The 22,815-nt window shown below is 43.2% G+C and overlaps 1 protein-coding gene across 3 annotated transcripts in view; it reads right to left on the reverse strand.

The window, feature by feature from the left end:
• The window catches only part of BCLAF3 (BCLAF1 and THRAP3 family member 3), a 52,200-nt gene extending 36,268 nt beyond the window's left edge, over window positions 1-15,932 (reverse strand). Inside the window, exon 1 of one of the 3 annotated variants that reach the window (XM_039529063.1) lies at window positions 15,758-15,925. The gene's annotated coding sequence lies outside the window, so the exon portion shown is untranslated. Of the gene's footprint in view, window positions 1-5,452; window positions 5,478-15,757 lie in introns of those variants that run through there. The other 2 variants (XM_039529065.1, XM_039529068.1) reach the window with 2 other exon arrangements.
• Window positions 15,933-22,815: the final 6,883 nt, after the last annotated feature.

The raw sequence follows: 22,815 nt of genomic DNA on the forward strand, positions 1-22,815 counted from the left end.
TAGATCTTAACAAATCATTCTATTAATTGCAACTGAGAAATAGGACATACTGAATAGCCCTTATGAAGACCACAAGCATTCAGATATTATGATAGTGGGTAACCTTTTAAAAACCTAGAGCAACAGGGTGTGATAAGTCAGGAGCTAACTCAGCACCCTGTCACTTTAGCACCCATCAGTATATATTAATTGGGACCTCACTGGAAGACAGGTAGTTGATAGAGGGAGTCAATTAACTGAGTAGACCTTCAGCTCAAGGGCTAATTGAAGAGGAAGCAACCCCAGGAGGTGGGATTATATAAACTGACAGGAAGAAAGTCCAGGGGCGAGGGATCCTGAAGTACACAGGACTAGATGCTGCTAGTACTGTTCCCTTCCCTAGAAGCAAGTGGGGAAACTGGCTAAGGACTGTAAATATATGTGAACAACGCTACAAGCTATGGCCTGCTGGAAGAATACAATAAAACATGGTGGTGATGGAGAAGGAGACCTGTAGTAGTAGTAGTAGTGGTGAGTTGCTGCAACTGGAGAGGACCTCCAGAGAACCACCCCTAATACCTGGATTCAGTTCTCTGTTTATCAAAACCAGTGTTTTCTCATTGAGATGGGCCATAACCTATCCATACACCAGTTTGCAATAAACTGAAGTTCTTACTAGAACTATGCTTTACTACTTTATATGTGTTATTTTCTGTAAAAATCAAATATCTGAGTATTAACCTTTGGTGAATCCTTCCATGTGGCGTAAAATGAAGGAGTGCTGCCAAAAGGCAAAAAGCTGGCAAAAACCTTGTAATGGAGCAGAGATGGTAACACACACCCAAAGGCATTTGTACTGAGTGCTTCATAAGAGCTCCAGATTTAAAGTAATTTTGATCATCAATGCTGAAATCACGTGCATGAGAGCCACACTATTAAAATTGCAGATACTTATTATAGACAAATGGTTACATTCAATGTTTATTTGAAAATTATAGGCCAGATTGCAACATTTTCACTCACACTGAGTAGCATCTTATTCCAAAAACAATCCTGCTGACATCAATGGTATCACAATAGGGCCATAAGTAATTTCCCACTTGATGCAATGCAATGAAAATCTTTAAAATCTTGGCTAGTGAACATGTTGGAAATGGTGCTTCCTTAACTGATCCATACTTTCAAAGAAGAGAAAGTTCAATTATCTTTGCAAGGATTCAGTTGTTTTCCTTCCCAATCACCAACTCTGCCCATCCAGAAAAAGCACAATAGTTTGTGTACTTCACCAAAAACCTGTATTTCATTCTTAATTTTAAAAAGTGCATCATCTAAAGAAGCAGCATCTCGAATTACTCTCCACTGAAAATAAGTAGTAATGCTAAAGAGACAATAATGTTCATCCCTAGCCATCTCAAAGCCTGGCAGAACTCCATGATATTACAATACAATCAAACTAAAAGTGGAATGTACGTGGTTAAGTCAAACCTAAGAAAAAGCCTTCTCAGCCAGATCAGCAATGCAGTCATGTTGGAAGCGTGGGAAAGACTGATAGCATGTACTTGTTTTTGCCCAGGGATAAATGGTACTATTATAATTTCCAGCTCAGACACTCCTTTTGCCTCATGGAAAGAAATGGCTTATTATAGGACATTAAAACTTACCCAAGTCAAGTAATCTGAGTTCCTGACTGTGAGATTCAGAAAATTATGGTTAAAAAAATTGATAATTTATTAAAGAATTTCTCATAGCTTATTTTCCAAGGGTATGTGGACAATGACCCAGAGTACTAGTTACCTAAAAACATGGAAATATATGAAAAAATTACTAAGTCATCTAGCTCCCTCCCTGCTAAAAAAGCATTAAAATTAAATTATAATATGGAAAGCAAGAATAATATTTATTTGTGCTTATTCAACACATCTATTTTCTTTGGGTACTAAAGTTGGGGGGGGGCAGTGGTCTGGCGGAGAATGCCAAGCAAACATGAGACTGATTAGTTTTGGGAGGAAACTAGACAGCAATTCTGTCTATGTCAGGATTATTTGAGCCAAGCAGGTGGATTCTGCGGAGGCCTTTTGAGTTGCTGAATCTGCCTCATAGATCTTCCTTACAGATTAATTCACTTGCCTGTCTACTGGCAACTATAGTGGGTTACAAATCCACAAGCTTTGAATTAGAGATCCAATGAGGTCCATTGTACCACAGAGCTTAGGGTATTGCAGGGCCCTCCTGTTCTGACATAATCTGGACACCATTTAATGGGATATAAGGAACTAATTTTGAAGCTGAGGAAAAATATCTTCTGGACATTTTGCTGTCTGTTTCTTTGTTTTTTGGGAGGGAGTGGGTTGTTGTTTTTTGTTTACAAAATGGAAGACTTGCCATAAGCAAGGGTCTTATGCAGAAATAAACCTCCTTAGAATAGTCTTGCAGTATTCCTGATGGAACCCATCCTATATTTCCTTTTTCTTGTCCCTCGAGTTTCAATTCCAAGAACTGACCTTCCTCTCAGGAAGAGGAGTCTGAGCCCCCTTGGCAGCTTTTCTCAGCAACTGCCCTTTCAGACTCTTCTGACTGAGCTTAAAATGGTCAGTGTTATTTTGATTTCCCTCCCCTCCTCCCATGTGCATTCTTTGGGGGAGGCAGCAAGGATTGGGCTCCTGCACTTTTACCCTGTCTGAATCAGACAGAGATTCCAATATACAACACAGAGCTAAGGAAATTCCTGCAGAGCTAATGGGATGGGTGTCTGGATTTGAGAGAGAAAGGGTGGGTGAGGTACTATCTTTTATTGCAGTGGTCTCCAAACTTTTTTGATTGCGCACCCCTATCAGTAAAAAAATTTTGCGCATGCACCCCCTGCCGCGCCGCAGGGACGGCTCTACCATTTTTGCACGCCAAGCAAAAACAAACAAACAAAAAAGCCGCTCAGACTCCTGCCCAAACTGCCGAAGCAAAAAAAAAAAAAAAAAATCCCCCTGAACTGCCAAAGCAGCGCTGCTCCGGTGGCGCTCCTCCTGCCGCGCACCCCCAAAGGATCCTCTTGCGAACCCTGTGGGGTGCACGCACCCCACTTTGGAGACCACTGTTTTATTGGACCAGCTTTGGTTGACCAATTATTTTAATCCTTTTGTCTGCTCCAAAGGGCTGCTGCTTCTTTGATCCCCTTGTCTTGATCCCCAAGTCTTGGGAGGAGGGTATGTTCACAGATTCCTGACTCCTTTATGGGAATTTTTGTCCAGCATGGCCAGACTCAGGAATAACCAATAGGAACTGTGGTCATCTGGCTGATGGAAGAGGGAACTGGAGCTGCCCCCAGGAAAAGCAACCTTCACCCTTATATACCTTGAATGGAAAAAACTTACATAGATAAGTCTAACTAGAAAAACAGCAGCTAGTTAAGGCCTTTGTAAACAGGCCATGAAATATGTGGACTATTGGGTATTCTGTGGAGACGGGCACAATGGTCCCTTATTGCCATCTTGATAGCCTCTCCAGCCTGGCTTTTGTCTAGCCTTGTTAACAAGGCAGTCTGAATGATTCGTTTGTGGGCTAGGCAGGAGATGGGGAGAAAGAAAGGAAGGGGCATTTCCCCAGCCATAAAACCAGTAGAGCTCACAATCCATGCATTACCTGGAAAGAGGTTTAGGAATTGAAGGTTTCTCATTTGACCACCTGCCAAACAAATATCTAGCAGGCTACGAGGGGCATACCAGAGCATGCACTACTGCAGTGCCTCAGCAAGAGAGTATCAGAGGGGTACTCAGCAAGAGAGAGAAGCCAAGAATTCAGAGGCTCAACCCCAGAAGACAGGCAAACCATTTGACACAGATCCAGACACATTAAAGCTCAACTGCCCCCAAATTCATTTTTAGTAGAAAAGTTTTAGATCCTAAGACTTGCAGCACAGACATCTGTCCTGTCCTACTCATAAACGAGGTGGCAGGACAAAACTGGCAGACTTTTCAACAGATGAGGTATATCCATGAGCCAGGGATTAACAAGCTTTCACAGACCTGGTGTAGCTGCCCCTTTTTGGAGGCTCACCAGGCTGCTGAGATTGAATCCATATGCTTTTAAGCTCCTCTGGCTCTGAGGGAGCTCTTTCTTTGGCCTCTAGGCTCACTCCCCGGGGAACAGACTCTTGTCTGGTACCCCTTCTTGGTCCAGCTGCCCTAACCCCAAGACCAGTGCAGAACACGCACGCCCCGCCACTTAAGTACACACTTTCCAGAACTCCACGCTAATGGGAGTACCTAATGGGTACTCAGGTGTATAGTTTAATTCTTCAGTGACGTGATAGTTGAAGCAGATAAACAAGAATTTGCAGAAGAATTTCTAAACCAATCAGTTTACAGCAGGGTGGAATGATTTAAAATTCAGTGGTTTTCAAACTTTTTTTCTGGCAACCCAGTTGAAATAAATTGTTGATGCCCACGACACAACGGCGCTGAGGATGAGGGGTTGGGGCTCAGGGCTGGGGCAGAGGGTGAGGGCTGTGGAATGGGGGGGGGGATGAGGCATTTGGGGTGCAGGAGGGGGCTCCAGGTTTAGGGGGGAACCAGGGCTGGGGCCTGGGATTGGGGTGCAGGAGTGCGTCAGGGCTGTGGGCTGGGAGCGCAGGCTCTGGGATGGGGCTGGGGATGAGGGGTTTGGGGCGCAGGAAGGGGCTCTGGGTTTGGGGGGGCTCAGGGCTAGGGATTAGGGCGCAGGCTTACTTCAGGCAGCGGGAGTGCTAAGGTAGGCTTCCTGCCTGTCCTGGCACCGCGGACCACACAGTGCCCCAGAAGTGGCCAGGAGCATGTCCAGCTCCTAGGTGGAGGCGCAAAAGCACCTCCATGTGTCTCTCTCTCTCCCAGGCACTGCCCCACCCCCTCCGCTCCCACTGGCCAGGAACCCCGGTGCTCAGGGAGGGGGGGAAGTGTGCGGAGCCCCGTGGGCCACCCACCTAGGAGCCGGACCTGCTCCTGGCTGCTTCTGGGGCGCAGCACGGTGTCAAAACAAGTAGGGACTAGCCTGCCTTAGCTGGGCAGCACCACCAACGGGACTTGTTATGACCCAGTCGGCGGTGCTGACCAGAGCCACTGTGACCCAGTGCCTTCCATTCCACGACCCAGTGCTGGGTCGCAACCCACAGTTTGAAAACCACTGATTTAAATCACCATGGGGAAAGCCTTGATTTACATAACTGATTTTAATCAACTTTTCAATTTGTACTTCAGTTAATTTTCTAAAGAAGGTGCATTTTCATCAGTTAATATAACCATTAAAACATGTTGATTTACAACTAAACAGAGCCTTTACACTAGATTTGGTACATCTTTTGCTATCTAGAAGGGTACCCTATATACATTTATTTAAGCAATAATATAGCTTAATATTTTCAGATTCTTATTTATTATACATTTTTAGTTTGTTAGAAAATGATGAATGATATATTGCTTATTTACTAGATAATTAACTTTTCGCTCACGGTTTGTGGAAAGCTGTATTGGGATGGCAACTGGAATTTAAACACACAAAACAGCATATAAAGTTTGTTTTTACTAAACGAAACACCCTTAATTGTTTTAGATACATAAATCTCTCTTAACAAAACATGTTTCACACTTACACAACTAAACATTTTATTAAACAGGGGGGTTAACTGTAGTCAGTTAAACAGACTGATTTCAGGTCAGCCTGGGAAAATTTTAAATATGCCAAACAAAAGTAACTGGATCTTAAATTCCTAATCTCACCTAAGTCTCTCAAAAATGAAACAGTTTCTTAAATTACTTAGGCTGATATATTGGTCCATATTCATAATGCTTGACTTCAAAAGTTAGATATTTTTCCCAATTTTTTTTCTTTATACAGAACAGCAGCCTTTAACTTCGTTTTTCATAGAGGCTCATGCATTCAAAATATTTATTTAAATGCTTTCAGAGATTACAGTAAATGTAGGCCTTAATGTATTTTGCATTAAATTCAGATTAATGTTAAACGGATTTATTTTTTAAAAAGAAAAAAATATAATTTAACTGATTTTTTTATTTGTTGTTTAAGTTTTTCAAAAAGTCACAAATTTTTATCAACGCTGCTTTATTTTAGAAAACATGAGATGCCCTGATTGGTGCAAAATAAGAAACATCTGTATACAATTCCCTGCCTCAGTTTCCTCACCACTCTTGAGCATTCTTTGTCATTTGGTATATAACATTTCAGGCTTCCAGGCCCTCTCTCCTGGACCTCACTCCTCCAGCTCAAGCTTCTCTTCTGAATCATGGAGTCTGCTTTGACTCCTGCAACCAGCTTCCTTTGGCTTCTGGTGGTCTGACAGTCACAAGGTTCCCTCTAGCCTAGGACAAGGCCTAATCAGCTTTTCTTGCCACAAGCAGTATGATGCAAACAGTAACGATCACCACCCAGGCATAAACATACAGAGTTCATAATATCATACAGAAATCATAAATTGCACACAAACTGTCCCACATGCCCGAGTTCCACCCAAAGATGGAAGCAGGATGAAGACCTACTATAGGATTTATAAACTTTACCATGCTGAAGAAAAAAAAGTGAAGAGCATCAATGGGTTTGTTACAACAAATTTAAAAGAATTTTCTACAATGTTTGAATTTGTGGGAACATCTTTAGTAATGCAGCGTACAACAGAAGGCATGCCAACAGGCATTAAATGGACACCCTTCCCATCCCTTGAAGACCTGTACTTTGCAGATGACCTCGCTCTCCTATCAGATACCCAACACCATATACACCTCTACCCCGATATAACGCGACCTGATACAACATGAATTTGGATATAACGTGGTAAAGCAGTGACCCGAGTGGGGTAGGGCTGTGCATTCCGGCGGATCAAAGCAAGTTCAATATAACACGGTTTCACCTACAACGCGGTAAGATTTTTTGGCTCCTGAGGACAGAGTTATATTGGGGTAGAAGTGTACAAGAAAAAACAACTGAACTCTACGCATTCAGCCAGCAAATTGGACTGAAAATCAACTGCAAATTGGACTGAAAATCAACCACAATAAGACAGATATCATGACCTTTAATATTGCCTCATCATCACCAGTAGGTATAGAGGATTATGTTCTCATTAATGTAGAAACATTGACATACGTGGGCAGCACCATCAGCCAGGACAGTGGAACAAGCCAGGACATCCAGAACAAAATCAATAAAGTCAGGACCACCCTCAGGAGCTCAAATAGAGTCTGGAAATCATCAACATACAAAACCAAAACCAAACTCAAGATTTATCAGAGCAGCGTACTTTCAGCATTACAGTGCAGAATGCTGGGGAATGAGAAAGGATGACATGTTCAAACTATCTTCATTCCATACAATCTGCCTCAGAAAAATCCTCCCCATCTTTTGGCCCAGGACAATCTCAAACCAAGACCTGTTTACACAGTGCTGCCAAGAGGACATGAGCACCATCATTGCCAGGAGGCGTTGGAGATGGATTGGCCATGTGCTTCGGATGGAAACTGATTCCATCACGAGAGTGGCAATAAGATGGACACCCGAAGGCAAGTGAAAATGAACCGCCCAAAAACAACATGGCAAAGAGCTGTGAAAGCCGAGCCGAAAAACCTGGGGCATAGCTGGTGAACCATTAAAAGACTTTCCAGGAACAGACAGGAGTGGACGAGCTTCGTTGTTGCCCTAAACAACAGAGGTATAATGGGAACATGATCATGATGATCTTTAGTAAATATAAGCAGCAGAAATGTCTTATCTGAGTTAGTTTACTGGGCATCTGCTACAATTTTAGCAGACTTCCATGAAAACTCACCCAGTTAGTGACATCACCTAGGCCAGTGGAGCATCATGTTTGCAGCAAAAAAGAATGCAGTGGAAACTTATAAGAACCAATGGGTGAAAAATAACGTACATAATGATTATATATGTTAAACCCAAGATAAATGGAGTTTTTTGTGGAGGAAGCACTAAGACCATAGGTTATACACCACAGATCTAGAAGGCCTTTTCCAAGTCTACCCTTTATAATATCAACCACAAACATTATCTAGACATTTCCATGAGGAGCACCAGAGAAATCCTAGTAAGTACACTTCAAAGATGATGTGAGGCAGTTATCTCTTAAAATTCTAGGCAGTCCGCAAACTCAGGAGGACAACAATGTATCGTCAGTTCATATTCAGGAGGTTTTTCTCACTACTGTAATGACTTTTTTTTTTTTTTAAATCATGTGTGAAGTTCATACAACCCATCACACAAGTCAGGTAAGAGTTAATGGGCTACTGGAGGCCCAATCAACCCCACTTCAAGACATCTAAAGCAGATGTCAGGCCTTGAGGAAAGAGCTAAAAGGGGAGAGAGAGACAACTGATTGGTTCCCTGAGTGTGAGAGAGCACACCTTGAGCGCTCACTGTGGGAGAGAAGACTGGCTGGGGCCAAGAACTGAGGAAGACTACTGCTACCAGGCTCTCCTTGAGGTAAGGGGAAACTTACATTTCTTTATGTTGATTTTGGACTTTGAGTACCCTAAAAGGGGAGAAACTTTTGTGTGACAGAGCCAGAGGGCTAAAATCACCTCAACCTAGAAGGTGTTGGACGCTGAGTGGAGCAGCAAAAAGCCAGGAGGGAAACAGAGACAGATCCACTGCTACATTGCACCATGCCATAACGGACCATGTGGCCACATAATGAAAGCTTGAACTTTGTGGGAATTGAGAGCCATTCCCAAGCCACATTAAGCCCTCAGACTGTCAAATACTCATCTTTCATTCAGTGTCTCGCAATTTCCTGATTTCAATAGCTCCCCAGTCTCCTAGAGTATCTTCCAGGGGAGATAAAACATGAATTTCAAACAAACTAGAGAAAGATACTACCCCTTCATCTCAGAGAAACAAAACTGAGTTAAAGCTCCTCTTCTACCCTGTCTCCCCGTTTTGCAGGTTAGTGTCATGGACAAGAAAAAAGTCATGGGTACAATCTCAACACAATCTTCTCCAGAGTTCTGTAACACCTGAATGCTACACAACACAATATAAAACCTAACATAGATAACTGTTTTTAATCAACAAAAAATGACAGGAAACTAAATTTTCTTCAGATCATTTTCAAAAAACACTAAAAAGGACTTTCAGTGATGTTGTATGTGAATGCTGCCAGTGAACTGCACCAAGAGCTCTTTTAATAACCTGAAAATCTAACGGAATCCTACAAAGTGTAGAAACATGGACAAAATGCTAAGGACAAGTACAAAAAATTGCACAAGCATGTAGGGACAAAAAAGGAGAAAGTCTAAGGCATAAAACGAGTTACACCCAACAAGGGATTAAAAAAGGCAATAAGAAGAGATTCTGTAAGTATTTGAGGAGCAAGAAAAAGATGAAGGAAAGTGTAGGTCCAGTACCTAACAGGGAAGGATAGCTAATAACAGAAGACTAAGAAGGCTGAGCTGTTTAACACCTATTTTGCTTCAGCCTTCATTAAAAAGATTGTGACCAGATGCTTAACACAATTAATACTAACAACAAGGGGGAAGGAACTCAAGCCAGAATAGAGAAGAAACAAGTTAAGGAATATTTAGTTAATTTAAATGTATTCAAGTCAGCAGGACCTAATGAAGTTCACCCAAGGAACTAGCTAAAACAATCTCTGAATCATTAGGAATTACCTTCAAGAACTCATGGAGGATGGGTACTTATGTTTGTCCTTTGCCAATCTTTTAAAAGGGGGAAGAGGATCCCAGGAATTATAGACCAGTCAGCCTAACTTTGATACCTGGAAAGATACTGGAACAAATTATTAAACAATCAATTTGTAAGCACCTATAGGATAACAGGGTTATAAGGAATAGACAGCATGGATTTCCCAAAGACAAATCATGCCAAACCAACCTAATTTCCTTCTTTAAGAGGGTTACAGCCTACTGGTTGAGGGGGAGAGTAGTAGATGGAATACATCTTGATTTAAATAAGACTTCTGACACAGTCCCACATGACATCATCATAGGCAAACTAGGGAAATGTGCTCTAGAGCAGTGGTTCTCAAACTAGAGCCGCCGCTTGTTCAGGGAAAGGTTTGTTTACCTGCCACATCCACAGGTTCGACTGATTGTGGCTCCCACTGGCCGTGGTTTGCCGTTCCAGGCCAACAGGGGCTGCAGGAAACGGCATGGGCCAAGGAACTTGCTGGCCGCCCTTCCTGCAGCCCCCATTGGCCTGAAGCAGCGAACCGCAGCCACTGGGAGACGCAATTGGCCGAACCTGCGGACATTGCAGATAAACAAACTGGCCTGGCCCGCCAGGAGCTTTTCCTGAACAAGTGGCAGCCCTAGTTTGAAAACCACTGCTCTAGAGGAAGTTACTATGAGGTGGATGCAAAACTGGTTGAAAGGCTGTATTCACAGAGTAGTTATAAATGGTTCACTGTCAAACTGGGAGGGCTAGCTAATGGGGTCTGTCCTGGGTCTGGTACAAGTTAATATTTTCATTAATGACCCAATGAGTGAAATGTATGCTTATAAAATTTGCAGATTACATCAAGTTGGAAGGGATTTCTATCACTTTGGAGGACAGGATTAGAATTCAAACCATTCTGACAAATAGGAGAACGCATCTGAATTCAACAAGATGAAATTCAATAAAGACAAGTGAAAAGTACTACACATAGCAAGAGAAAATCAAATGCACAACTACAAAATGGGGAATAACTGGCTAGACAACAGTACTGCTAAAGAGATATGGGGGGTTAGAGTGAATAACAAAGTGAATGATTCAACAATGTCATGTAGTTGCGAAAAAGGCAAATATTCCAGGGTGTATTAACAGGAGTGTCATATGTATGCAAGACACAGGAGGTAATTGTTCCAATTTATTTATCATAAAGAAGAAATATCAAACCCACTGTTAAATTACTGCACTGGTAAGACCTCAGCTGGAGTACTGTTATCCAGTTTTAGGCACCCTGGTTTAAGAAAGAGATGAACAAATTGGACAGAGTCCAGAGGAGAGCAACAAAAATGATAAAAGATTTAGAAAACTATCCTATGAGGAAAGGTTAAAACAATTGGACATGTTTAATTTTGTGAAAAGACTAAGAGCGGGGGCCTTATAACAGTCTTCAAAGGCTTCTAGGGCTATTATAAAGAGGAAGGTGACCAATTATTATCCATGTCCACTGACAGCAGGACAAGTAGCAATTAGCTTAATCTGAAGCAAAGGAGATTTAGATTAGATACGAGAAAAAACTTTCTAACTATAAAGATAACTAAGTACTGGAACAGGCTTCCAAGGTAAGTTACGAAATCCCAGTTCATGGAGATTTTTAGGTTAGACAAACACTTGCCAGGGATGGTCTAGGTTTATTTGGTCTTGTCTCAGCCCAGGAGGCTGGAGTAGATTATTTCGAGGTCCCTTCCAGCCATTTTAACTATGTTGCCCATCTACAATACAAAATCAGTCATCCTGGAGAATTTATTTACTATACTTTCCCCTTCCCCTGAGATGATTAAAATATGGTTCCATCTGTAATATAGATAGGATCCAACCTGTTTTAACTATGTCACCACCTTGCTTTAGAATAATCCAAGGACAAAGATCTCCTTCATATTGCAAGACAGAGCTACGTGGGGGGTGGTCCCCATTCAAAATGCATGTCGGTTGACCGTTGTTTTTTTTCTAGCAAAGTCTGGACCAAAATGAATCCTGCTTCAGTTTATCACAGGCATGAAGAAAGTTGACTTGATTATACACACTAAAGTAGTGGCAATAATACCAGAGTTATTTTGCTGGAGGCAGATGTGGAGGAGACACAGTATAGCACAGACACTATTTAGGAAAGAGTTGTTTATCAGGACTACGAGGTTGTGTCTCAAACTAAATGAATTACTTTTGACTGATCTCTTCCCATACTAGCACTTGCAAAAGAAAATATTTTAAAACTATTCTAGAAAATCCAATTAGAACTTTTAAGATGTCAAAAATGTATTGTTCAGCAACAACTGAATATCAAAATTAAACTTCTGATCCTTGCCTACCAGCATCCCCACTCCTCAACTTTGCCCCAGCCTCTGATCTCCTCTGTATGCTTTTCCCACTGACATTTTTCCTCTTCTTCTATGCTGTCCCTTATGTATGGAACAGCCTTCCATTCCCAATGCACTACGCAAACCTCCTCCCACAAGACTCAAGAAAGAACAGAGACCTACAAAGGTAAGAAATAAATAAAATAACTAATTATGATAGGGACTCCCTTCTCTAGTTCTCCCATCACTTCTTGTCTCACTTCTCTCTCTTTTTAGGACTTGGGTCAAATTTTCCAAGAGCTCCAATGTGACTAAGGAGCACACACCCCATTTTCTCAGTGATTTTCAGGAGCCTAAGGCCTGGTCTACACTACAGGGTTAGGTTGACATAAGCTGCCTTGTGTCAACCTAGCTGTGGAAGTGTCTTCGCTTTTGGCTCCCACCAACATAAGTGCCTCTTCACACCAATTTAGTGACAGCACCTCCCTGAGCTGCCTAGAGTCACAATCGATATAATTAGGTTGATGCACCGCCGGTGTAGACACTAAGTTGATTACTGACAATAGAATCAATACAAACACTCCTGGTGAGGACGTGCACCACCAACACAAGGAGCCATGTGCACATACACAAGCCAGTTAATAACTGTGGTGGCTGTATGCCAACGTAAGTTACATAGACAGAATTCTGTAGTGTGGACATGGCCTAAGTCACTTTTGAAAATGGCGCTTAGCCTCCTAACTTACTTTGGTGCTTTTAGAAGTGTTACCCCTTACCTATGCTAGGCAAAAAGATGTTCGTCTAGATAAAGCTATGCTATTCTATAAAAGGACTTAGGTGTAAGGGCTTGTCTACACAAAAGCTTGTACCACTTCAACTATTTTTTGTATATTTACTTTCAGTTTAAACTGGTGCAAGTTTGTGTAGATGTCTGTACTGATTTCGTTTAATCCTGTAAAATGACCCTAAACAGAAACAAAACTCTGAAGCCAAAATACCAGTCCCTACACACAAAACTTGCACCTGTTTAATGAAATGAATATAAATTAGGGCTGTCAATTAATCGCAGTTAACTCACGCAATTAACTCAAAAAAATTAATCGCAATTTAAAAATTAATTATACACACTAAAGTAGTGGCAATAATACCAGAGTTATTTTGCTGGAGGCAGATGTGGAGGAGCAATTACACTTAATAGAACACCAATTGAAATTTATTAAATATTTTCGATGTTTTTCCTACATTTTCAATATTGATTTCAATTACAACACAGAATACAAAGTGCACACGCTCACTTTATATTTTTTATTACAGATACATGCACTGTAAAAATTATAAACAAAATAAATAGTATTCTTCAATTCACCTCATACAAGTACCGAAGTGCAATCTCTTTATCGTGAAAATGTAACTTACAAATGCAGATTTTTTTTGGTTACATAACTGCACTCAAAAATAAAAGTGTAAAACTTTAGATCATACAAGTCCACTCAGCCCTATGTCTTATTCTGCCAATTGCTAAGACAAACAAGTTTGTTTACATTGAGGGGAGATACTGTTGCCTGCTTCTTATTTATGTCACCAGAAAGTGAGAACATGCATTCACATGGCACATTTGTTGCCCACGTTGCAAGGTATTTACATGCCAGATATGCTAAACATTTGTATGCCCCTTCCATGCTTTGGCCACCATTCCAGAGGACATGCTTCCATTCTGATGATGCTTGTCAAAAAAAATAACGCGTTAATTAAAATTTGTGACTGTACTCCTTGGGGGGGAAAATTGTGTGTCTCCTGCTCTGTTTTACCCCCATTCTGCATATATTTCATGTTACTGCAGTCTTGGATGATGACCAAGCACAGGTTCATTTTAAGAACACTTTCACTGCAGATTTGACAAAACACAAAGAAGGTACCAATGTGAGAGTTCTAAAAATAGCTACAGCACTCAACACAAAGTTTAAGAATCTGAAGTGCCTTCCAAAATCTGAGAGGGACGAGGTGTGGAGCATGCTTTCAGACGCCTTAAAAGAGCAACGCTCTGATGCAGAAACTACAGTACCCGAACCACCAAAAAAGAATATCAATCTTCTGCTGGTGGCATCTGACTCAGATGATGAAAATGAATATGCGTCAGTCCACACTGCTTTGGACTGTTATCAAGCAGAACCCATCATCAGCATGGAAGCATGTCTTCTGGAATGATGGTTGAAGCATGAAGGGACATATGAATCTTTAGCGCATCTGGCACGTAAATATCTTGCAATGCCAGCAACAACAGTGCCATGAGAACGCCTGTTCTCGCTTTCAGGTGACTCTGTAAACGTGAAGCAGGCTGCATTATCTCCTGCAAATTGTGACCAATCTTGTTTATCTGAGTGATTGGCTGACCAAGAAATGGGACTGAGTGAACTTGTAGGCTCTAAAATTGTACATTTTATTTTTAATGCAGTTTTTTTTAAAACATAATTCTATATCTGTAAGTTCAACTTTCATGATAGAGATTGAACTACAGTACTTGTATGAGGTGAATTGAAAAATACTTTGTTTTTTACTGTGCAAATATTTGCTAAAACATAAATATAAAGTGAGCACTGTACACTTTGTATTCTGTGTTGTAACTGAAATTAACATATTTGAAAATGTAGTAAACATCCAAAAATATTTAAAATAAATGGTATTCTATTGTTTAATCACCCAATGAATTTGTTTAACCACTTGGCAGCTCTAATACACACCTTCAGTTAAGCTGTGCAAGTTTGTGTGTTCAAAAATCTTAAATTTCTTGGAGCAGGGAGGGTCTTGACATATCTTGTTCAGTTCAAAGCAAAATAATAGCAATAAACTCAGTTCTGTATAGGTGATGCAGCAGAGTTCATAGAAAAAAATGAATGTAATGAAACGATCAAGAAATATGAGTAACCTCATAATTATTGTCCTGCACGCGCCTTAACCCTAACAAACCTGGTCAAATCATACTGTATACAGGAGATCATCTATTTTAGGGGGACTTGCACCTATCACCATAGTATGAGTTTCTCCAGATTAGCACAGCCCAAATCTCTATTGACCCTTCGCAGAGTCTACAACTCCGCTCCTCTCCAGATTTACAGAGCAGTTTAGAATAGAGGGACGGGTTTTTTTTTTGTTTTGGGTGGGGGGGGAGGAGGCTGTTGGCTTGATTGGTATTTTAATCTCATGCAGTTTGCCATACCAATAAATATTTTATTTGGTTTTACTACACGACGAGCGGACAAGGTTGCACATGAAGTATCAAGCGGGAAGCATTTGTCTGTCCCTAGCGCTGGCCCGTGACCTGAAGGCAGGCTAGCAGCCTGGCTGGTGGGGAAGGGGCCGCAGACGGGAAGGGGTTAGCAGCGATCAGGCACCTGTGTCGGTCGGTCGGATGAGTTTTGTGCCCGCCGGGGGAGGGGAGGGGAGCGGGCGGCAGTGGGAGAACTGGAGGCGCAGCCAGCCCAGGCCCCAGGCCGCGCGGGGCACTGCCGGGGGGGGAGGCTCTGGTTTGCCCCCCGGCGCTGCCCCCAGCTGAGGCTGCGCTCGGAGCTCGCCCCCGGGCTGCAGGCAGCCGAGCAGGCCCCGCGCCCGCCCCGAGTCACGCCGGGCCCCGCCCCCAGCGAGCCCCGGGCCCGGCCGCAGCAGGTGCCCCCGCCCCGCCATGGGGAGCGAGGCCCGGCGGGGACACACCCACCTCCTGCCCCGCCAGCGGGAGGCCCGGCCCGGCCCGGCCCGGCCCGGCGCGCGGGGACACTCACCCTGGGCCGCCCCAGCGCCGCTTCGGGGCCCGCCGCGCAGAGAGCTGGGCCCCGGCGTAACGTGACAAACCGCGGCCCCCTTCCAACAGGCGGCGGCGGCGGCGGCTCGGCTCGGCTCGGCTGGCGGGGCGCATGCGCCTAGGGACCGAGCAGGCTCCGTGCCGCCCGCTGAAGCCGCTGCCAGGCCCCTGCCCGCGCGCCGGGCTGGCGGGGGTGGGCGGAGTCTGTGCAGGGGGCGGGGCCTGACCGCACAGGGGGCGGGGCCCAGGGGCAATACTGGGGGGGCGGGGAAAGGAGCCGCGGTTGGGGGCGGGGTCTGGGCGCGGCTGGGCCGGCCGGGAGCGGGGGGTAATGGGGACCCCAGAGCGCGGGGGGGCTGCAGCGGCTGCAAAAACAGGGCGGGGGGGCTTTTTGTCCCATCTCAGACCCCGCTTCCCAGGCCGGTCCCAGCGCCCAGACCCGGCTCCTCTACCCCCAGGGCTCGCTAATGGCCAGACGCGAGTATAGAGACTCCCGGTCCCGTGTCTGCAGCGGCTCCTCTCAGCGCCTGCCCCGGCCCCGGGGAGCCCTTGGCGTATGGCAACATTTGCTTCTAATTCTACAGTTTTGTTCTTTTTCAATACCCCAGTTTAGTCGTTGGGATCATGTGGCTTTCAGGCTGCCTGTTGTCCTGGTTTGGTGTTAAAACTTGTTCAGTTCCTTTGCTCCACCAACGGGGATTGCCTTGTCAAGGGTTTGTGATTGTTTGTCTGTCCCCCCCATCCAACACCACAGTGCTATTGCACGTCACCACGGGTGTGTAGAACGTGGTTCCCAAATATTCACCCCAGTCCAGATTTGTAAAGGGCGAAAGCACCTCGATGCTTTTGAAAATCCCAATAATTGCCTAAATATGTTTAAATGTGTTTAAAATTCTGGTCTAAAGCTGCAGGGCTGCTACCTGGTCTTCAGTTCCTACTTTCTAGAGCCTGTGCCTTGGTTGATGCCACCAGGTCTGATGGTGCAGTCGGCAATGCCGTTCTCTCTTCTGTGCCAGACTCTATTCCAAAGCCCCCTCCTCACCCAGCGTAGAGCACCCAGAAGGACACTACTCAAAGAAGAGGCTACTTACCCTATTCAATAACTGTAGCTCTTCAAGGTGTATCCCCCTCTGGGTACTCCATTCTGGGTGCCCTTAGTTGGAGATTTTCATTAGCAGTGTCTGTTCAGCGCACACCCCCCCCCCCCCCCACTGGCATACTTGTGTACTGTGTCACTTATTACTATATACAGGGTTGTCCCTAGGGGGTGTGTGGAGCCCAGGGTGGAAGTGATGTCACTTCCTGGACTGACCACAGCGGAGGTGGATAGGAGAGGTAGTACCCCCCCAAACTGCCAGGTGTGGCCCCACCCACACTCTGCCCCCACCCCAAGACCCCACTTCAGCCAGGCCAGTGGATTCCAGGGGGCCACACCGCCCACCTTCCCAGGGCTGGGGAGACTGTAGCGGCACCACCATGCGCTCTCCTGGTGCTGCAGAGCACATGTTCTTCCTTAGGTAGAAGGGGCAGGGCTGGGGGTAGCCTCCCCTAGACAGCAGTTCATCTACCACCCATGCGGCACGAACCCGCCCCAAAGTGGTTGCCCCAATTCGCTGTCCCCTAGGGACGACTCTGACTGTATCAGAAGAAACCCCGAAGATGAGGGGAAGGAGGGTGGGTAGCATAGCATCCACAAGGACACAGATCTCAAAGAAATACCAATACTGCACAGAGCGAGTAACCTCTGCTTCTCAATGTGTCCACAAAACAAATGTCTCTCCCATCCACCTAACTTCTTCCTCTCAGGGAAGTGGATTACCTACAATCAGGGGCTCTCAACCTTTCCTGACGACTGTACACCTTTCAGAAGTCTGATTTGTCTTGCATACCCCAACGTTCACCTCACTTAAAAACTATTTGCTTACAAAATCAGACATAAAAATACAAAAGTGTCACAGCACACTATTATTGAAAAAATGCTTACTTTCTCATTTTTACCATATAATTATAAATCAATTGGAGTATAAATATTGTACTTGTATTTCAGTGTACAGCACATAGAGCAGTATAAAGGCATTGTATGAAATTTTAGTTTGTACTGACTTCACTAGTGCTTTTTATGTGGCCTGTTGTACAACTAGGGAAATATCTAGATGAGCTGAGGTAGTCCCTGGAAGACGTCTGCGTACCCCCAGGGGTATGCGTACTCCTGGTTTAGCACCACTGATCCTACATTGATGGGTGAACCCCTCCCACTGGTGTAGGTACTGTCTTCACTGAAGTGCTACAGCTGCACTGTTTTAAGCATAGACAAGCCCTACGCCCCTTTGTGAATCTAGCCCTTAGGCCTTTTTCTCATGGCTAAAAAAAGATTATTTTTGTTGTTTCTTCGGATACCTAAGGTGCAAGAGCTACTCTGAGGTTAACCTCCCCCCCCGACACACACGCACACTGAGGACGAGGCACTTCGGTTTTAGCAGTGAGGAGACCTGAGAAAATGTCTCTGCACTAAGAGCAGAAGGCAATATGCTCATATGTTTGTGCCAAAGCATATTGTGTAAATCTTGTTTTGAAAACTTGATCAATAAGTGTAATAGTGACAATGAAGGGGGTGGGGAGTCTGTATAAGGAACAATGGTAAATTTTCTGCCTAATGAGTTGTGTTTAAAATGTATTCATAAGTATTTCAAATGCTGTTTACAATGCTTTACACAAGTATCAGTGTTTTGTGTACATTAAACCTTCCTATAGGCCATACAGTTTCTGATCTATAATGGGAAGAGCTTAATAAAAAAAAAAACAATACCTTCCTGCAGGGTTTTACATACAATAGCCCTGTGGTTTAACTCTGTAAAATGCTTCTCTAAATTACAAAAATATTTTATTTAGTTGTGTCCAAATTTAAAATAGAAATTTCACAATGGTAGCAAATTGTGAGGGGAGTGCACCCAACCATTACAACATGCTACCCTCAGACCAAGAGAATGGTGAAAGGCAAAGACAGCAAATTGTGACATTGCAACAAAAAAGCATACCCATGGAAGTCAGCAACTGATGTATAAATTTGTGATTGTAGCTGTTTGTAACATTATACTGGCCCCAGAGCAGCAAGCTTCTCCCTGTGGGTGGGCCATGCTGGGCCCTGTGCCTGGGAAGTGAAGGGGCAGGAATGAACAACCAGTCAACCCTCCTCTCCCCTGTCCGCCCTCCAGGAAGAGGAGGTACCCCCTACTGGCTGGGCAATAATGTCCCCAACCCCCCCACCCTGTTGGGCAACAATCCTCCTCCCCCAATCTGGCAAGGCATTAGCTCACTCCCTCCAATTCCCCTGATGGGGCAACAACTCTCCCAGAGCCAGCCATATTAATCCACACATCTTTACCAGGAAAGGTGAACTAGTGGAAAGTCCTGAACTCCAAAGGGCTCAACCTGATGATATATATTTAAAATTTACTACGCTTTTAAACCACATAGAACAGTCACTATCACTGCACGAAGAGGAGTATCTTCATAATCAAGAAAAGGAAGGTCGACCTGGTAGAGTAAGAAAACATCTCACTTTTTCTGTTATTCATTTCTCCAGTTGGCAGGTTCATATATTTACCATGACAAAACAAGGGCTTTATAAAGCACACAGGGATATTCAGACCAATAGTGTGGCTGACAACATTCTGATACTTGAAAATGGGCAGATAGAGCGTCCCACTTTAAATTGCAAATTGCTTCAGAATGAATACAGAAAACCCATTTTGTACATAAGCTTTGATATTACATAACCTGAAATAATGTAGCAATATAAACTTCTTTACTTCTGAATCCTCCTCTAGCAATACAGGTTTCAGTCTGCAAACAGTTATTATATATGTGGTTAATATTAAGCATGTGCATAAGTGTTTCCAGAATTGGGACCATAGTTTTTTAAAGGAAAACTAAATATTTACTTAGTAAAATTATATTTATATTTCAAAACAGCTTTTATCAATAATCTCACTGGTCATTATCTCCATACCTGTGAACTGTGACTGGTTTCTCTATGGGCCTTATTGGACATGGCTCATTTGATGATTACACATTATATTTAGGACAATTTATTATTTTTAAGTGATTTGTCTTTCCAATTAAAAGTAGTTAGTGTAGCTTTCATATTCCACTTGAATGAAAAATTTGTTTTGTGGACCCATTAACTGTGTCTATGTGGCTAAACACTTATAGATTACAAATGCAAGTAAACTGGAATTCAAAAATAAAAGATCACACAAGTAAACATATGGCAACGTAACTGTCCATATAAATCGCTTTTACACACAAAAAGTTGTGCCAAAGGCCATGCCAAGCTAATTGTAGAACAGTGGACAAAATATTTCAGTGGAAGCTGCTCAACCCCTTTCAGGACTAGGTAGAGGCAAGCTGAGCACCACAGGCTTACTCTGCACTAGTGAAAGTTAACTGGTTTGACTGGTTTTTTTTTTTTTTTTTGACAACACAGATCAAAACACCTGGTTTTGAGTACTGCTATTTTGAGTACTGAGGTGGTCCTGGTTAACCAAGTTCCAAGCCTATTGTAACAAGACTGCTAGTTTTGTTATCATATACAATTCGTTTTTACCCGAGGCGGCTCCAGGCACCAGCACAGCAAGTGCGTGCCTGGGGTGGCAAGCCGTGGGGGGCCTGCTGGTCGCTGTGAGGGTGGCAGGCAGGCAGCTTTCAGCAGCGTGCCTGCAGGAGGTCTGCCGGCCCCATGGCTTCAGCAGCAATTCGGCGGTGGGGACACCGATGGCGCAGCACCAGCGGACCTCCCGCAGGTGCGCCACCGAAGGACGCCTGCCTGCCGTGCTTGGGGTGGCAAAAAACATAGAGCTGCCCCTGATTTTTACTAGTCTTGACCCAGCCCTAGTGCAAGAGATGTTTCAGAGGAAAAAGAATGCTGCCTTCAAACCTGCTGCAGGAGACCCTCTGGAGAGAGAGTCTGCAAGGGAGGAGAAAGTCTAAGAGAGCTGTCAAAGGAACCATAAAGAAGTGGATGAGGCAAACTTCAAGAGAAATGTTTAGTGGGTGCTTTACCTTTTTTTTAGCCTGATTTTAAATATGCTTTTATAGTAACAATTTTGGACTCTGCTTTCAGTAATAGCCTGAACTTCGATCATCATTTCTCCCTCACACACGCCCCTCTTCAGAGATCCAAGTATTTTTCTCCCTTTTATACAGAAATACTTTAACCAAATAAACCACAAGTTTTGTTTCCCTTTATTAAAGGAGAGTGCTGTATACATACTGTACAGAAAGCATTTATAGATAGTCTATAGTAATATAGAGTATTTATATAGTGCTGTGGAAACAAATTAGCTAAGCATCACAAACACCTACAAGATGTAGGTCAGCTATTTTCCCCCAATTTACAGAAACTTAGGCCTGAAGCTCGATCAGACCTCAGGGTAACTTGTTACATCTACATTGACTTCAGGTGAGTTACACCTCACCCAGACCAGGGATGACTTTGGCCCAGAAAAAGGTTAAGTAACTAGCTCAATAATCAGTTTGCATACCTGTGATCCTCTCCTGATTATGTGCTCCAAGCAGTAGCCAACATTTCCTCAGTTAATTGAGGTAATTAGGATCCTCCTTATTAAAATCACATTGTGTAGCTTTGATATTTGAGTGAAACTCTGGTCAAATTAGTAACATATAAATATGGAAAAAGAAATGGGATTTAACAATTAAACCTGAACAGGATGACTGACTGCATTACTCAGCTCACTTAGCATCAGCAAATTATTCTTTAAAGAGAGTCTTATTCTGAATCTAACAACTCATCTAATTCTCCTGGTTGGTCAAATAAAATAGGATTCAAGCCTCCTTTTTATGACATAATGATGCCTGGATATTTATAAGGTCATCATGACTTCCCTGTAGCAACACATAAAACAAATCCATTGCCTCTAGCTGTACTGACTGGTGTATAATTTGTAAGATGTAGCTTAATAACTTTAGCTGTAAACTAGTGGAGGTACTTAGTGTATGAATAGGTATGGAGTACAAACTTGATCACCAAAAGAGAATTAAAAAAATTTTTTTTTAAACAAGCAATTTTGAAGAAGTAATAAATAGGATGCCAGTGAGGTTATTTAATGATGGAGTGATGTGTTTGCATTTCCTTGCATATGCAAGCAGGAAGAACTAGAATTTGGATATTGTAGGGATATTAAAAAAGGTTTATATTACACATGGTTTATATGAAAAATGATTTATTGTTAGAAATGATTTATTGTTAATTGATACTTTATAACTGAAGGTTTATATTAGAAGTAAATGTGATTCTCAAGATTTAGCCTCTAACCTGCAAGCCACCAGCTGTGTCTGTGTGAAGCCTGCTCAAAGAAATACTTTGTATAAAACTTGTTAAACATTAATTAACTCTAAGTAAGCCAAAACAGTAGCTGTTATAGTATATAGATAGAGACCCCCCACCCTCTGTAAGTTTTCATCTCACTTTATTTTTGAATGTTAAAAGACAGGGAGTCTCACATAAATTGGTAACACCCCAAAAGGTAAAGAGACAGTGAAATAGATGTGATTAAGATAGAGAATGTATGTGAATGAGTACCTAGTTTAAAATAATGAATGAATGGTTAGGGAGTTACCAGCCTGAGGAATTCAGTGTTGGCTGAAGAAGGTATCAAGTGGGATCAACCAGATGACCCCCGGAGGGCAAACTGGAATCCACCCCACCACCTCAAAGGAAGGAAAAACAAACATCTGACAACATGGAGCCAGCCACCTGCTGATTGATTTAGCAACAGCAGAATGAATCAACTCTCATGGATTGACATAGGAATAAATTCCTATAAAACTGGACTCTGAAGACTAAGGACTTTGAGTCTATGGTTCTGCTGCCAGCCTCCAGGAGCATCAGGTGCATCTGACACAGACTCGGCTCCATCCTCATGACCAAGATACCTGGCCAGTAACTTGGCATGAGCAATGTCTAGGCTGGTAACTATAACACCTATACAGAACCTGAATGAATGATTGTGTGAATGA

This window comes from Mauremys reevesii, linkage group 1 (genome assembly GCF_016161935.1).
Source record: "Mauremys reevesii isolate NIE-2019 linkage group 1, ASM1616193v1, whole genome shotgun sequence".
Taxonomy (NCBI): domain Eukaryota; kingdom Metazoa; phylum Chordata; order Testudines; family Geoemydidae; genus Mauremys; species Mauremys reevesii.